The 17,981-nt window shown below is 49.8% G+C and overlaps 1 protein-coding gene across 2 annotated transcripts in view; it reads left to right on the top strand.

Moving 5' to 3' along the window:
- Positions 1 to 17,981, top strand: part of LOC122940018 (killer cell lectin-like receptor subfamily B member 1A) — a 76,865-nt gene that overhangs the window by 57,646 nt on the left and 1,238 nt on the right. The window contains exons 1-2 of one of the 2 annotated variants that reach the window (XR_006390228.1): positions 4,550 to 4,633; positions 4,921 to 5,022. The gene's annotated coding sequence lies outside the window, so the exon portion shown is untranslated. Of the gene's footprint in view, positions 1 to 4,549; positions 4,634 to 4,920; positions 5,023 to 17,981 lie in introns of those variants that run through there. The other variant, XR_006390227.1, reaches the window with a different exon arrangement.

The following is a 17,981-nucleotide window of genomic DNA, read 5'->3' as shown; positions in this document are numbered from 1 at the left end:
GGAATTAAAACCCCCACAATTGGTGTCGGATGCGGGCAAAACGCTCCTAGAAATCGCAGCCACCAGCAGTTGTAGGAGGTACATGTCCTGGGTAAAAACTGCAGCGAAATTACAGTCTGAACGTCCAAACATGGAGGATTTAGTAAAGCAATTGGTGCAGGCTAACTTGCTACAGCAACAGGCTACTGCTCAACAGCAGAGAGCCCATATGGAGGCTATGCAAGCCCAGCAGGAGACAAATCAGCTACTGATACGACAGATGTCTGTATTGACTGAGGCCATCAAATCTCAGGAGGGGGTGAGCCTTCCCAGTCAAAATGGCAGTGTTAAAGCCCGAAAGAATGTGAGGGAAACTTTGCAAAAATTGACACCTGAGGACGACGTTGAGGCGTACCTGTCCGTGTTTGAAAGGGTGGCAGAAAGGGAAAGTCTCCCACCCGAGCAGTGGGCAGAAGTGTTGGCGCCATATTTAACAGGAGAACCTCAGAAAGCATATTATGATTTAACCTTGCAAGATGCGAAAGAATACAGCAAGCTAAAAGCAGAAATTCTTGCTCGGCAGGGGGTGACTGATGCAGTCCGAGCGCAGCGTGTTCACAGCTGGGAGTTTTGCCAAGATAAGCCTCCCAGGTCCCAAATGTTCGATCTGTTCCACCTGGTACAAAAATGGTTACAACCAGAGTCATCCTCCCCAGCTCAAATGGTGGAAAAAGTGGTGATGGACCGGTTCCTTCATACGCTGCCAAAACCCATACAGTGTTGGGTTGCCCAGGGAAACCCCCAGACTGCGGACGAATTGGTGGGCCTCGTAGAAAGGTATGTCAGCGTGGAGGACTCCCTGGAAAATAAGGGGGATTGAGTCGGCCATATCGCTGCACCAAGAACGGGACTGGGTTCCCCAAGAAAGGACTACAGTCCAGACCCAACTGGAAAACCCAGCTTAAGAAAAAGTTGGAGACTGGAACCCGAGTCCAGACCGGCCCCATTATCTGTTGGAGATGTCAGGCTCCTGGACATATAGCAGCGCACTGCCCTTTGTCTGCCGAGCCCATGGAGTGCGGTGTCGGCCAACCTTATTCTCTTTTTGCACATCCTGTGTGCAGTGCAGTTACCCAAGCCCAGGAAGGACCCCAGGTGTGCCAAGTGACCGTGAACAGTGTTATAGTGACTGCCCTCTTGGACTCCGGCAGTTTGGTCACTTTGATGACATCCATGGTGCCTCATGTATTAAATCCTGAAAGGCATGTGGGAGTGTTGTGCATCCATGGAGACACACGGGAGTATCCTGTCGCTCAGGTGTCCATAAACACTATGTGTGGTACGGTACTGCATGAGGTGGGAGTTGTAAAGGACTTACTGCACCCGATGATACTGGGAAGAGACTTCCCGCTGTTCTGGGACCTGTGGGCTAACGCTAAGGTCCCGACGAAACTGTCAAGTACTGAGCATTCTAGTTGTGATGTGGTGGGAGAGGTGTTGGAGTATCCTGGGACTATATCAGGGTCTCCATTAGCGGTGATGTTAGGTGAGGAGGATGAGGAATTAACCCCTGAGACCGATGTCCTGGATCTTGAAGTGTCTCGGGACAATTTTGGAGAGGCACAGCTCAGAGATCTTACCTTGAAAGGTGCCCGGGAGAATGTATCAGTTCTGAATGGGGTTGCCCAAAGTCCAGGGGCTGATAATCAGTTTCCCCACTTCGCCATAAACAATGATATGTTGTATAGAGTGACCAAAAGGGGGGATGAAGTAGTGGAACAACTGCTAGTACCCAGTCCTTATCGACAAGTGGTATTAAGGATGGCCCACTCGCATGTTTTAGGGGGGCACTTGGGGGCAGCTAAAACCCAAGAACGCATTCTGCAGCGATTTTATTGCCCGGGGTGTTATAAGGAAATAGCTGACTATTGCCAGTTGTGTCCCACTTGCCAGGTATCAGCCCCTATCCCTCATTTCAAAAGTCCTTTGGTCCCTCTGCCAATCATTGAAGTTCCGTTTGAACGGATTGCAATGGACCTCGTAGGACCCCTAGTAAAGTCAGCTAGAGGTCATCAGTATATTTTGGTGGTAGTAGATTATGCCACCAGATACCCGGAAGCAGTCCCTTTAAGAAATACCTCATCAAAAAACATTGCGAAAGAGTTGTTCCAGATGTTTGCCAGAACTGGTATACCAAAAGAGATATTAACTGATCAGGGAACACCGTTCATGTCTAAAGTCATGAAAGAGTTATGTCGGATGTTAAAAATTAAACAACTGCGAACATCAGTATATCATCCGCAGACAGACGGTCTAGTAGAACGTTTCAATAAAACACTTAAGAGTATGTTAAAAAAGGTGGTAGAGAAGGATGGTCGTGATTGGGACTGTCTGCTACCATACTTACTGTTCTCTATTAGAGAGGTTCCTCAAACCTCCACTGGGTTTTCACCTTTTGAATTGTTATATGCTTGGCACCCTCGGGGGTTACTAGATGTGGCAAAGGAAACCTGGGAAAATGAGACTACCCCATATAAAAGTGTAGTGGAACACATTTCACAAATGCAAGAGAGGATATCTAAGGTCATGCCCATAAAAGAACATCTAGTGAGGGCTCAAGGTAACCAAGCTCGAGTGTATAACAGGGCAGCCAAGGTTAGGCAGTTCAGTCCAGGGGACCGAGTGTTAGTTTTGGTACCCACGGTGGAAAGCAAATTCCTAGCTAAGTGGCAGGGGCCTTATGAGGTGGTTGAGAAAGTTGGGGAAGTTAACTACAAAGTTCATCAGCCTGGGAAAAGAAAACCCATCCAGTTGTATCATGTGAACTTGTTAAAACCGTGGAAAGATCGAAACTCCCTGGAAATGACCTGTTTGGTGGTAGAGGCTAAAAGTAACAGTCAGGATGTCACAATTGCGGAGACCCTCTCCAAATCCCAAAAACAGCAATGTAAGGAACTGCTACAACAGAATAGAGATTTGTTCTCGGATTTGCCAGGTCTCACTAATTGTATTGAGCATGAGATTCGAACAAAACCACATGTTCGAGTAAACATAAAACCCTATAGAATCCCTGAGGCTCGTAAGGAAGTAATATCACAAGAGATCTAAAGGATGTTAGAGCTAGGAGTGATTGAGGAGTCCCGGAGTGGGTGGTCCAGTCCAATAGTTTTGGTACCAAAACCGACTGGGGAATGGCGGTTCTGTAATGATTACTCTTGGCCTACCCTATGCCAAGAGTAGACTAACTCATTGAGAGGTTAGGTCCAGCGCGGTATATTACTACGTTAGACCTAACAAAAGGGTATTGGCAGATCCCTCTATCAAAGGATGCTAAAGAAAAGACTGCCTTTTCCACACCTGAAGGGTGTTACCAATATGTAAGGATGCCATTCGGTTTACAAGGTGCCCCAGCTACGTTCCAAAGGGCTATGGACAGGATCTTAGGCCCTCACAAAAAGTATGCAGCTGCATACCTGGACAATATCGTCATCTTTAGCCCAGATTGGGAGAGTCACCTGGGTAAAGTTCAAGCCATACTAGATTCCCTAAGAACAGCCGGATTTACCATAAACCCCAAAAAATGTGCCATGGGTATGGAAGAGGCCAGATATCTCGGGTATGTAGTAGGGAGAGGTCTGATTAAACCCCAGATTAACAAAGTGGAAGCAATTCAAACCTGGCCACGTCCACTTACAAAAAAACAGATAAAAGCTTTCTTGGGAATAGTGGGCTATTACAGACGATTTGTACCGAATTTTGCTACAATAGCTGCCCCGCTAACGGAGCTTACAAAAGGGACAAAGTCAGTCATGGCTAGATGGACCCCGGAAGCAGAACAGGCATTTAACGCGCTTAAGCTACAGTTATGCCAGCAGCCAGTATTAGTGGCCCCAGATTTTAGTAAGGAGTTCATAGTGCAGACAGATGCCTCAGAGGTAGGTCTAGGCGCTGTGATGTCCCAAGAGGTTAGGGGGGAAGAACACCCGGTGTTATATCTGAGCCGAAAACTTACCCCCTGCGAAAAAAATTATTCTATTGTGGAAAAAGAATGTTTGGCGATAAAGTGGGCACTGGACACCCTTAGATATTATCTACTGGGTAGGAGGTTCAGATTAGTTTCAGATCATGCACCACTAAAGTGGATGTCTGAGAAAAAGGGGAGTAATGCCAGAGTAATGAGATGGTTTCTGACGTTACAGGATTTCAATTTTTATATAGAACACAGGTCCGGGAAGTTGCATGGGAATGCCGATGCTTTATCAAGGGTACATTGTTTGATGGTAACAGGTGCCCAGCCCCTCGGCTTTAGGCAGAGGGGGAGGGTATGTAGTAGCCCAGAGGGAAGAATCGTGGATGGTCAGTACGTCTCACTGAGAATGTATGCCTCAGTGATATAATTCCCGGAAGTAAGTATACCAGTAACATTAGGTTGCTGGGAGGTTTTCATTAAAGTGGATTTTGGGTCTGGGTTTTAGGAGTGACCAGAGAGCTTGGGTGGGACAGGTCACTCCCGTACTCCATCCAGGGTTTTCCTACTGTGCGGTTAAAAAGGATGTGGGAATCTCAGCTGAGGAGATCACAAGTCTGCACAGGCTAACTGAAAGCTGAACAAGCTGAGAGGGAGGATTTGGTCTCTGAAAGACACCAGAGAGTGGTGAGATCGTATTGTTGTTTCTGATTTGGACTGAACACAAAATGTGGGACTTTATGTTATGTACTATTTGCGGGCTGAAGAAAGCCTAAAGCTAAAGTTTAAACATGTTTACTGCTGTTTTCTGAAATAAACACTGCCTGTGGTGAAGAGTGAACTGACACGCGTGTATGTGTGCACAGTGACGGAATTAAAACCCCCACAATATATATTTTTTTCAATGATCCAGTGTCTCACTCGAAGGTGTATTTTTCACTCTTTGATGTCTGGTTGACTTCTGTGTCTTTCAGTTTGTCAGCGCCTTTATAACCACCATCCAACAAAACAAAGTAATACTGAATGTAAAGAACTACGTCAGGAGCTCTGTGTGAACAACGCTGACAGTGCTTCAGGTAAATCAGTTATTTTGACAGTTCAAATATTCACATTAACCCTTAGAGAATCAGACGATTTTCAGTTTTTGCGTTTTCATTTTCCACTCCCCACTTTCCAGAGCCATAACTTTTTTAATTTTCCGTTCTTATAGCCTTAATGAGGCTTGTTTGTGTAGGACAAGTAGTACTTTCTAATGGCACAATTTAAATCGATTACAATGTAGTAGGACCTGCGAGCTGCTATTGGCTGATAAGGGACATGTGACCGTGGTAATGGCAGTTAGGATTTAAGTGAAAGGCTGGCAGGCTTGTATTAGATAATGCAGGTCATTTTCTGGGAATATTTCGAGAACGGTACGTCCTAGAGACCTGAGACCCCTGCAGGATTTATTTTCAGGTAGCAAGGGATGTGTACAGGGCCAGTGCTACCATAGAGGCAAGGGGGGCAATTGCCCCCGGGCCCCCGACTCCTTAGGGACCCCCAGCGCCGGCCCAGCCGCAACTACTACTATATCTATAATTCTATTGTGTGCCTGTGTGGCGCCGGGTGGCCCCGGCGGTCCTGTTTGGAGACGGCGCCGTGCCGCAGTAATGTAATTAAAACTGGGCTGGAGTCTGGAGTGGAGGGGCCCCCCGCTGGGCGCCGGCGGCCGCTGTGCCTGCTCTGCGCTGCTTGTCTCTTTTAAGAGATTCGAGACTGGAGCAGCGGCATGCACGGCACAGGCAAGGCAGGCACGTCTAGCATCTGGCTGACGTACATTGCCACAGGCTCAGCCCCCCCTGCCCAGAGCAGAGAACTTGGATTGAAGGAGCAAGCAAAGCAAGCGCCATTGGCAGCCAGCCACAGCCCAATCTGACCGCCCACAGTCAGAAGGCAGCCAGCCCCCAGCCAAGTTCCAAACTTCCACTGAAGTTCCAACTTCTTCCAAGAATCCAAGTCCAGTCTACAGAAGTCAGTCATCACAGACCAGTTACAGTTACTGTCTCTGTCTGGTAGGTTCATTGGTTATATTGTTTTGTTGTTAATTTAAACTGGATCGGATACATGATCCATCCATCCATTCCCAGTTTCCCACTCACTGACTTAGTCCCAGGCACCATCTCACCCGTCCGGGCCCTCCCAGTGTACTACTAGCCCGCCCTGCGGCCCTGGTTCTGTTTGTGTTTGGAGTCAGTTAGACTGGAGAAATGTGCATTTTGGGGGGTGGGGGGGGGGGGTGGCAGTTACTCAGTAACTGCCCCCCCCCAAATGCACATTTCTCCAGTCCAACTGTCCAAACAGAACCAGGGTGGGCCGGGCTAGTATACTAGCACTGGGACGGGTGGGATGGATTCGACCCAGTTTAATCAACCAACCTACCAGTAACTGGCCCCCTCCCCCCCCCAAATGCACATTTCTCCAGTCCAACTGTCCAAACAGAACCAGGGTGGGCCGGGCTAGTATACTGGCACTGGGACGGGTGGGATGGATTCGACCCAGTTTAATCAACCAACCTACCAGTAACTGGCCCCCTCCCCCCCCAAATGCACATTTCTCCAGTCCAACTGTCCAAACAGAACCAGGGCGGGCTAGTATACTGGAACTGGGACGGGTGAGATGGTGCCTGGGATGGATCCGATCCAGTTTAATCAACCAACCTACCAGTAACTGGTTGGTTGATTAAACTGGATCGGGATCCATCCCAGTCTGGTAGGTTGGTTGATTAAACTAGATCGGATCCATCCCAGGCACTATCTCACCCGTGCCAGTGTACTAGCCCACCCTGGTTCTGTTTGGAATCAGTTGGACTGGAGAAATGTGCATTTGGGGGGAATTTTACTTGTACATGTTGCTTTGCCACTTGCATTTGTTTACAATATGGGACGTTAAAGTCAGCAAGTGTCATGTGGGGGGGGCCCTAATTGTTTTCCGCCCCAGGGCCCCATTTCACCTAGAACCGGCCCTGGATGTGTATACAAAGTTTCGTTGAAATGGGTGGTTGCATTTTTTAGTTTTCGCGGAACATACATACACACACATATACGTCCATAAATATTTATATACAGTACAGACCAAAAGTTTGGACACACCTTCTCATTCAAAGAGTTTTCTTTATTTTCATGACTATGAAGGCATCAAAACTATGAATTAACACATGTGGAATTATATACAAAACAAACAAGTGTGAAACAACTGAAAATATGTCATATTCTAGGTTCTTTAAAGTAGCCACCTTTTGCTTTGATTACTGCTTTGCACACTCTTGGCATTCTCTTGATGAGCTTCAAGAGGTAGTCACCTGAAATGGTCTTCCAACAGTCTTGAAGGAGTTCCCAGAGATGCTTAGCACTTGTTGGCCCATTTGCCTTCACTCTGCGGGCCAGCTCACAGCAAACCATCTCGATTGGGTTCAGGTCCGGTGACTGTGGAGGCCAGGTCATCTGGCGCAGCACCCCATCACTCTCCTTCATGGTCAAATAGCCCTTACTTTCAAAGTTTTCCCAATTTTTTGGCTGACTGACCTTCATTTCTTAAAGTAATGATGGCCACTCGTTTTTCTTTGCTTAGCTGCTTTTTTCTTGCCATAATACAAATTCTAACAGTCTATTCAGAAGGACTATCAGCTGTGTATCCACCTGACTTCTCCACAACGCAACTGATGGTACCAACCCAATTTATAAGGCAAGAAATCCCACTTATTAAACCTGACAGGGCACACCTGTGAAGTGAAAACCATTTCAGGTGACTACCTCTTGAAGCTCATCAAGAGAATGCCAAGAGTGTGCAAAGCAGTAATCAAAGCAAAAGGTGGCTACTTTAAAGAACCTAGAATATGACATATTTTCAGTTGTTTCACACTTGTTTGTTATGTATATAATTCCACATGAGTTAATTCATAGGTTTGATGCCTTCAGTGTGAATCTACAATTTTCATTGTCATGAAAATAAAGAAAACTCTTTGAATGAGAAGGTGTATCCAAACTTTTGGTCTGTACTGTATGTATATATATATATATATACAGGTCCTTTTCAAAAAATTAACATATTGTGATAAAGTTCTTTATTTTCTGTAATGTACTGATAAACATTAGACTTTCATATATTTTAGATTCATTACACACCAACGGAAGTAGTTCAAGCCTTTTATTGTTTTAATATTGATGATTTTGGCATACAGCTCATGAAAACCCAAATTTCCTATCTCAAAAAATTAGCATATTTCATCCGACCAATAAAAGAAAAGTGTTTTTAATACAAAAAAAGTCAACCTTCAAATAATTATGTTCAGTTATGCACTCAGAAGAAGCAACGGAGCGGGGCGCAGCCGTAGTGAAGTGCGGCTTGACTTGGGGGGAAGACAAAAGGGCATTTTCCCGGGCCGTATAAGATGCAGGATTTTAGTGGGAGGTCCATCTGACCAGTCAGTAGCCTGAGGGAAGTTGGCGGTTGTGGTTTGTGGACGCTGGTTTATGAGGTTATGGCCTCCCTGGAGGATATGCTGGCCGCGGTTCGCGCTGCTGCTGAACATCGGGGCATGGAGTGGCTGCAGCAGAATCTTATGGGATCGTTGGGGGTCCCTGCCGCTAGCCCGGAGGATCCCCCTGCGCGGCCTCGGGCTCGCAGGTCTGCCCCACCTGAACGTTGGAGCCCTGATGTTACCCCCAGGGCTCGTCGGCGCCTAAGGAGCCCCTCCGGGGACCCTCCGCTGCGGTCGGCGGTGCAGGCGCTGCCTGCCTCACCCCGCCGCAGCGGGAGGAATCTTGCACGGCGCGGCGGGCCTGCGGGAGAAGGCGGGTCCCAAGCCCGGCCTGTTTCCCGGCATCGGCGAGGGGGTGCTTCTGTTGGTGCGGCGTCCTCCCCCCGAGATGTCCCGCGGGGCGAGCGAGCCCGGCGCGTCCTACCTGTCCGCGATGTGGAGCCAGAGGAGTCGGTGGGGCGTCCGGCTGCAGGTGCGTGCGGTGCGGGCCTTCTTCCTGTTGCTGTTGGAGCGGCGGCGGTGCGGCCGCGGCCTGGTGGTACAGGCCGGCGGCTCCAGGATCGCGATGTCCGGCGTGTGGAGGAGCGGCGCAGGGTTGCTGGTGCAGCTGGTGGACGATCCGGGCGGCGGGCGGCTGTGGCTGTGCGGAGCAGTGTCTGCGCTGGCTCCGGGCCTGGTGTGTCCTCCTGCGCCCCTGCTGGTGAGATGCGGTACTGCACTCCGGCTGGAGCTGGGAGTTCTTCTCTTTCCTCTGGCCTGGTGGTACAGGAGCAGTGCCACCAGGTGGCGCACTCGTCCTGTGTTTTTCCCGGGACTGCTGAGGAGGTGCCTGTGGAGCTGGCCCTGGAAGAGGGTGAAGTGGATCCGGGTTCTGGACTTGAGGATGACGGGTGCCCGCGGCCGGCGGTGGAGTCGGCTTCATCTTCGGCTGGATCGTCGAGGGCGGCTTCCGGTGGATCTGCGGCTGCTGGGCGGACCGCCCAGGGACGGCCAGGTATGGAGACGACTGGGGCTTTATGTGTTCCGGGGGTGGGGGGTGGGGTTTGTTTGCCGGGTTTGGGGTCTCAGACTTTTGCTAGGGAAATGCTGGCGAGTATATTGTCCTTATTGGCGGGGGCGGGTTCTGGGACTGGGGCGTCCCCGGCGGCGGTCTGGTCGCCCTCGGTTTCTGCGCCTTGTTCGCCGCAGGCGGCGGGGGGATTGGGTTTGCCGGGTGTGGCGGTAGCAGTGCCCACAGGGGCGGTTGGTGGTGGCGCAGCGGGCGTTGATAAGGGGGCGGTCGGTGAGGATGTGAGGCTGGCGGATTCGGCGAGAGGGGAGATTTATGTCTGTTTTGAGGGGCCTTTGGGGGCCCATTTAAAAATGGAGGTGAGGGAGAAAATCTGGAGGGGCGAGTATGTGGAGATTTTTTCCTTGCTGCCTTTGGAGAAGTTTAATCTGGATAGGGGTAGAGTGGATGAGAGCAAGAAGGAGGACGAGGAGAAGCGGCGATACAGGTTGATTCCTCGTACTTTTATGAACTGGTTGCAGGCGTTTGCTATTTTGGCGGGTGTTGTTGGGGAAAAGGCGCCGGAGCATTGTTCGGCCCTGTTTTGCTACATGGACGCGATTGGGGAGGCGTACAGGGTTTATGGCGGGTCGGCGTGGCTCCGCTATGATGAGCAATTTAGGCAGAGGAAGGCGGTCCGGCCTACCATTCGGTGGGATCACAAGGACATTAGTCTGTGGATGCGGCTGATGTCGGCGCCAAAGGTGGGGCAGCAGCCCTTTCGGGGAGCGGCCGGGGGCTCCTCGGCCTCGGACTCCCAGGGTGGCAGTAGGAGGGGTTGTTGCTGGCAATATAATGAGGGACACTGCAGGTTCTTCACGGACTGCCGGTATAAGCACGAGTGCTCGGGCTGCGGCGGCGCCCACAGTTTGTCGCGATGTTTTAAACGTGGTAGAGGGAAGAGTTCTGAGACTGGGCAGAAGAGGGGTGACGCCGGTGAAGGTGGGCGAGATGGCCCCCTTTCTAAGTGAGTACCCGGATAGGGAGGCGGCGGCCTTGCTGTTCTCCGGTTTTACGGATGGGTTCAGGATCCCATGCACTGCGGTGGGGCCTGTGGTGGCATCCCGTAATTTGAGGTCGGCCTTGCGATGTCCGGCTGTGGTTAGTGAGAAGATCGCTAAGGAGGTGGCAGCGGGCCGTGTTGTTGGGCCTTTTGTTGAGTGTCCTTTGCCGGGTTTATGGGTGTCTCCTTTGGGGCTTGTTCCTAAAAAGGAGCCCAATAAATTCAGGCTTATTCATCACCTCTCTTATCCGCATGGGGGGTCGGTGAATGACGGCATTGATGAGGGCTTATGTTCGGTTTCTTATACTTCTTTTGATGCGGCAGTTCGGTGGGTGCGTTTGATGGGGCAAGGGGCTTTGATGGCCAAGACGGATATCGAAGCGGCTTTCCGTTTGCTTCCCATTCACCCGGACAGTTTTCATTTGCTTGGTTTTAAGTGGGAAGATCGTTTTTATGTTGATTGTTGTTTGCCAATGGGTTGCTCCATTTCTTGTTCGTTGTTTGAGACGTTTAGCACCTTTTTGGAATGGGTGGTGAAGCAGGAGGCGGGGTGGAATTCGGTGTTGCACTACCTGGACGATTTTTTGTTTTTGGGTCCAGGGGGGTCGCGGGTTTGTTCTGTTTTGTTACGGACTATGGAGCGGGTTGCGGCTCGGTTCGGGGTTCCCTTGGCCCCTGAAAAGACGGAGGGCCCTTCCACGTTGATTCGATTTTTGGGCATTGAGATTGATAGCATGGCAATGGAGTGTCGGCTTCCTGCTGACAAGGTGGAGGATTTGCGTACTGAGGTGGCTTTGTTGGGGCAGTTGAAGAAGGTGCAGCTTCAGCGGGTGCAATCTGTTTTGGGCAAGTTGAATTTTGCCTGCCGCATATTGCCCATGGGGCGGGTTTTTTGTCGGCGTCTGGCTATGGCGACGGCGGGTGTCACGGTTCCGACTCACTATGTTCGGTTGACGGCTGAAGTCCGTGCGGACTTGGCTGTTTGGAGGGGTTTTCTTACTGGTTTTAACGGTAAATCGGTGTGGATGGAGGAACCGGTTACTAGTGTGGATTTGGAGCTTTGGTCGGATGCGTCGGGTTCCTGCGGTTATGGGGTCTTTTGTCAAGGGCAGTGGAGTGCTGGGTCTTGGCCGGAGGAGTGGGGGTCGGCCGGTTGGTTGGGTAACTTGGTATTGTTGGAGTTGTTCCCTATTGTTTTGGCGACTGAGTTGTGGGGTGATGTGTTGCGTAATAAGCGGGTGAGGTTTTATTGCGATAACTTGGGTGTGGTTCAGGTGATCAACAAACAGACGGCTAGTTCTCCCCCAGTTTTGCGGTTGCTGCGGCATTTTGTGCTTAGGGGTTTGGAGTTGAATGCTTGTTTTGTGGCGGTTCATGTGCCGGGGGTGGATAATTCAATTGCGGACTCCCTTTCTCGTTTCCAGTGGGATCGTTTTCGGCAGCTGGTTCCGGGAGCGGAGGTTCGTGGGTTGCCTTGTCCCCAGTGGCTCTGGCGCGTGGCCTTGGGTTGTCCTCGGGATTGATCCAGCGGTCTGTGAGTGCCAGCACGTGGTCTGCTTATTCGGCGGTATGGGTCTTGTGGGAGCGGTTGCTGGATCAGGTTGGTGGGAGTGATTTGTGTGGTGATTTTCAGACATTGTTGGTTTATTGGTTGGGTGAGTCTTTTTCTTCCCAGGTGTCTTTCTCGGTAGTGTCAAAACGTGTGGCGGCTGTGGGGTTTTGGTTGCGACTCCGGGGGTTGCCGGATGTGTCCAGGAGTTTCTTGGTGCGGCAGGCGTTAAAGGGTTATCGCCGCGGGGCTGTGCGTCGTGATACGCGGCGCCCGGTTTCATTTCAGGTACTGCGGAAGTTGTGGGATGGGGCTGCGTTGGTGTGTTGTTCTGTTTTTGAGGTCTGCTTGTTCCGTGCTGCTTTTTCGCTGGCGTTTTTTGGGGCCTTTCGGATCTCCGAATTGGTGGCTCGCAGCAGGGCTTCGGGCGGAGGTTTGCTGCGGGAGGATGTGTGCGTGAGTGAGGATGGTTTGTGTTGTTTGATACGCCGGTCTAAGACTGATCAACTGGGTAAGGGTGTTCGTGTGTGGTTGCGCCCGTTGGTGGGGTCGGTGCTTTGCCCTGTGCGTTGTTTGGAGGAATTTTTGCAGTTGCGGCCGGAGGTCGGGGGATCTCTGCTGGTTCACCAGGATGGGTCGGTGCTGTCGAGGTTTCAGTTTGTGGCGGTTTTTAGGAAGTGCTTGACGGCGGTGGGTTTGCCGGCTCTGGATTATGCGGCCCATTCGTTTCGCATTGGCGCTGCGACAGAGGCTGCCAGGTGGGGTTTGGGTGAGGATGCTATTAAGCGGATTGGTCGCTGGGAGTCGTCTTGCTTCCGGTCCTATATCCGTCCTCATCTTGTGTAAGTTGTTATTGTGGCATGGGGTCTTAGTGGGTCTGTTAATGTGTTTTTTCTTTTGTTCTGTTTTCTTATAGGGTCTGACGGTTGTCTGGCTTGGATATTCGGTCATTCATACGTGTATTGGGGGGCTTGTCGGGCGGATGTGCGGCGGAATGGAAGACAGTTGGGTTTTGATCCGGCCGTGTTGCAGGTTAGGTGGATTGGTTTGCGGGGTCTGATGTGGGGGCGGGTTTTGCCCGAGTTGCGGGCTAATGTGGCGTTGGATAGACCTCCTGACATTTTGGTGCTGCATGTTGGTGGCAACGACTTAGGGGTTCGGTGTTCGCGAGATGTAATTCGCGATATTAAATTGGACCTGTTGCGGTTATTGTCTGATTTCCCGGGTTTGTTGCTGGTGTGGTCCGATGTGGTGGCCAGACGGAGTTGGCGGCTTGCGAGGTCTGTGGATAGGGTGAATAAGGCCCGCGCTAAGCTAAATAAGGAGGTGGGGGCGTTTTGTGAAGCGCTTGGGTGGTTTTGTGGTGCGTCATCGAGATCTGGAGGCGGCTTCGCCTCAGTTCCTGCGGTCTGATGGTGTTCACCTCAATGATGTGGGGGCTGATTTGTGGGCATTGGGTGTTCAGGAGGGTTTGGAGACAGCCCTGAGAGTTTGGCGAGACGCCCATAGGTGAGGTGTCACCTCTGGTCATCTGTGGCAGGCAGGGGGAAGGATCCTGGAAGGTAATTCAAGGGTGAAAATGGTGCACTGCATGTGAAAATGTGCAACGCATGTGTTTTTTAAGCTGTACGCTGGGGCCCCTGTTTGGCAAACTGGGCCTACAGGGTTATTTACTGGAACTAAGAAATGGTGCCCTTGGGTCGGTGAGCGCGGCCAGGGGTAATGTGGTGATACCAGTAAAAGTGATGAGTAAGAGTACAGCTTGATTGGTTGCCTTCCGGGGTCCTTCTACAATGCAAGGGGTTGCAGTGTCGGGTTGGTTGGCCGTGGTCATGTTATGTTGGGTAGATATATATATGTTATATATATGTTATTATGGAAATGCATAATTGTTTGATTAAAAGAAACATGTGAACATGTTGGGTTAATAAAGTTAGGCCACGGCCCGTTTTACCACAGAAGGTCTCCGTGTCATTTGTGGGTCTGGGGGTTTAGGGACAGGTTTTAGTGACGGTTAGCCCGTAATAGTTCTTACATCCCTTTAAGTCAATACTTGGTCGGGAATCCTTTTGCAGAAATGACTGCTTCAATGCGGCGTGGCATGGAGGCAATCAGCCTGTGGCACTGCTGAGGTGTTATGGAGGCCAGGATGCTTCGATAGCGGCCTTAAGCTCATCCAGAGTGTTGGGTCTTGCGTCTCTCAACTTTCTCTTCCCAATATCCCACAGATTCTCTATGGGGTTCAGGTCAGGAGAGTTGGCAGGCCAATTGACCACAGTAATACCATGGTCAGTAAACCATTTACCAGTGGTTTTGGCACTGTGAGCAGGTGCCAGGTCGTGCTGAAAAATTAAATCTTCATCTCCATCAGCAGATGGAAGCATGAAGTGCTCCAAAATCTCCTGATAGCTAGCTGCATTGACCCTGCCCTTGATAAAACACAGTGGACCAACACCAGCAGCTGACATGGCACCCCAGACCATCACTGACTGTGGGTACTTGACACTGGACTTCAGGCATTTTGGCATTTCCCTCTCCCCAGTCTTCCTCCAGACTCTGGCACCTTGATTTCCGAATGACATGCAACAGTCCAGTGCTGCTTCTCTGTAGCCCAGGTCAGGCGCTTCTGCCGCTGTTTCTGGGGAATGCGGCACCTGTAGCCCATTTCCTGCACACGCCTGTACACGGTGGCTCTGGATGTTTCTACTCCAGACTCAGTCCACTGCTTCCGCAGGTCCCCCAAGGTCTGGAATCGGTCCTTCTCCACAATCTTCCTCAGGGTCCGGTCACCTCTTCTCGTTGTGCAGCGTTTTCTGCCACACTTTTTCCTTCCCACAGACTTCCCACTGAGGTGCCTCGATACAGCACTCTGGGAACAGCCTATTCGTTCAGAAATTTCTTTCTGTGTCTTACCCTCTTGCTTGAGGGTGTCAATGATGGCCTTCTGGACAGCAGTCAGGTCGGCAGTCTTACCCATGATTGCGGTTTTGAGTAATGAACCAGGCTGGGAGTTTTTAAAAGCCTTTAGGAATCTTTTGCAGGTGTTTAGAGTTAATTAGTTGATTCAGATGATTAGGTTAAAAGCTTGTTTAGAGAACCTTTTCATGATATGCTAATTTTTTGAGATATGAATTTTGGGTTTTCATGAGCTGTATGCCAAAATCATCAATATTAAAACAATAAAAGGCTTGAACTACTTCAGTTGGTGTGTAATGAATCTAAAATATATGAAAGTCTAATGTTTATCAGTACATTACAGAAAATAATGAACTTTATCACAATATGCTAATTTTTTGAGAAGGACCTGTATATATATACTATATTCTAACTATATATGTATATTTATTTTATTTACTGTATTATATTTAGATTATTATTTTATTTTTATTCACAGGGAAGAGGTATGGGTGGCTGATAGGGTTAACTGCAGCGGAGGGGGAAGGGCAGGCACACCTCACTGGTCACACAGCTCCCCAAATAACAGGGAGCACAAAGGAAGGGCTGTGAATGTGTGAGGGGGACTGAAGGGGTTAACTCTGCAGCTGAGGGGGAAGGGAGGGCAAATCCATCGCTCCTTTCTCCTCAGCGCTGGAGAGGAGACTGACAAGCAGCTCCGATCTCCTCAGCAGTTAGGAGTATACCGCGGAGGGTTTATAGCGCACACTCTCCAGCTCCTCAGCACTGTCTGGATTGACTGACCAATCACAGCGAGCATCAGACGGGGACAGCTGTGATTGGACACAACACCTATGACGGAGACAATCATCTGATGTCACTGTCCTGTCACTGTCTGTTTACTCAGGACAAGAATGCTGGGTCCTAGTGCCTGAATTACCTGCAAGTTAGGAGGAGAATTCTTGTCCAAGGTCCTGAATGTGTTAATTAATCTTTTTTTTTTCAACAATTCTATGTAGATGGTTCTCACTGCTTTTGGGGAGAATATGGGTGACAACCATGGCCCCTGCTCCAACCTATAGAGGATGGTCACCATTTGACATTGCTGGACACTAACGCTCCTTTAGAAAATGACGTGGCCATCTTAATTGAAGAAACCGTGCAAAATATTAAGCAGCTACACAATGACCTCAGCCCGCTGATCGGGCGCGGTGAAGTCACACGTCACGCCCCACACGTTTTTCCTTGATAACTGCTACGTGTATAAGGACATTAAGTGTAGATTTACATGGCCCAATGTTCGGGCAGAACGCTCGTTACCGACAATCGTCCCGTCTAAAGGTGCCGCAGATCACCTGATGAACAAGCAACACGTTTGTTCATTGAGTGAAATGATCAGAGTCGAGGACGCCTCAATCATCGTTCCCGGGCAGCAGACGGTGCTCTCTAATCAGCTCTCTACTGCCCAGGAGCAATCATTTTGTATGGGATCGAGCGATAGAAGCAGCGATCCCTCCTCCTCATACTGTGGAGGAGATCGCTGCATGTAAATACAGAGCTTCTACCGAACGCCAAGGTGGTCTCAGGTCAGGCGGGTCCTACGCTAAACCTACCTAAGCCGTTGGGCTTCTATGTTCAGGAGCGCAGACGCCGCACATATGGTGTGCTGCTCCTAGTAACCTCCATGTGCATCAAGCAACCAATGGGAGGAGGGGCAAGCACAGCCATATGTACCACCTAATTAAGGCGCTCTATTGGATAGGGGAGGGGGGCAAAAGTGCAGAGGAATGCTACTCCCAAGATAATAGGTGTGCATTCACACTTGAAGGTGCCACTCCCTCAAGCAAATACTAAATAGACAAAAAATCACTGAAAAAACTAAGATAAAAACATCCTGCACGGTATGATACAAATGTGCGGATGTCCCTGGCCATATTATTGAAGAAAACCACAGAAAAACGTTAATAATGCACTTAGTAAAGTAGATGCAAGCACTATATATGGACAAAGTCCTCACTCTGATATGATAATATCTGAGACACTTAGTCAATATATTTTGATCAAAACACATCTAAGCCCGCCTACCGAACGCCAAGGTGGTCTCAGGTCAGGCGGGTCCTACGCTAAACCTACCTAAGCCGTTGGGCTTCTATGTTCAGGAACGCAGACGCCTCCCCTATCCAATAGAGCGCCTTAATTAGGTGGTACATATGGCTGTGCTTGCCCCTCCTCCCATTGGTTGCTTGATGCACACGGAGGTGACTAGAAGGAGCACACCATATGTGCGGCGTCTGCGCTCCTGAACATAGAAGCCCAACGGCTTAGGTAGGTTTAGCGTAGGACCCGTCTGACCTGAGACCACCTTGGCGTTCGGTAGGCGGGCTTAGATGTGTTTTGATCAAAATATATTGACTAAGTGTCTCAGATATTATCATATCAGAGTGAGAACTTTGTCCATATATAGTGCTTGCATCTACTTTACTAAGTGCATTATTATTGTATTTCTGTGGTTTTCTTAAATACAGAGCTTCACCTCCACTGAACGAGCAGCCGACTCTCCTCGCCCGGGGTAAATCCACCCTTAGGCCCCTTTCACACGGGTGAGTATTCCGCATTGCACCCGCACTGAATACCGACCCATTCATTTCTATGGGGCTGTTCACATGAGCGGTGATTTTCACGCATCACTTGTGCGTTGCGTGAAAATCGCAGCATGCTCTATATTCTGCGTTTTTCACGTAACGCAGGCCCCATAGAAATGAATGGGGTTGCGTGAAAATCGCATAGCATCCGCAAGCAAGTGCGGATGCGGTGCGATTTTCACACACGGTTGCTAGGTGACGATCGGGATGGAGACCCGATTATTATTATTTTCCCTTATAACATGGTTATAAGGGAAAATAGTAGCATTCTGAATACAGAATGCATAGTAAAATAGCGCTGGAGGGGTTAAAAAAAATAAAAAATTATTTAACTCACCTTAGTCCACTTGATCACGTAGCCCAGCATCTCCTTCTGTCTCCT

Source organism: Bufo gargarizans, chromosome 6, assembly GCF_014858855.1.
Source record: "Bufo gargarizans isolate SCDJY-AF-19 chromosome 6, ASM1485885v1, whole genome shotgun sequence".
Classification (NCBI taxonomy): domain Eukaryota; kingdom Metazoa; phylum Chordata; class Amphibia; order Anura; family Bufonidae; genus Bufo; species Bufo gargarizans.
This window is presented reverse-complemented; position numbering and strand designations above follow the sequence as displayed.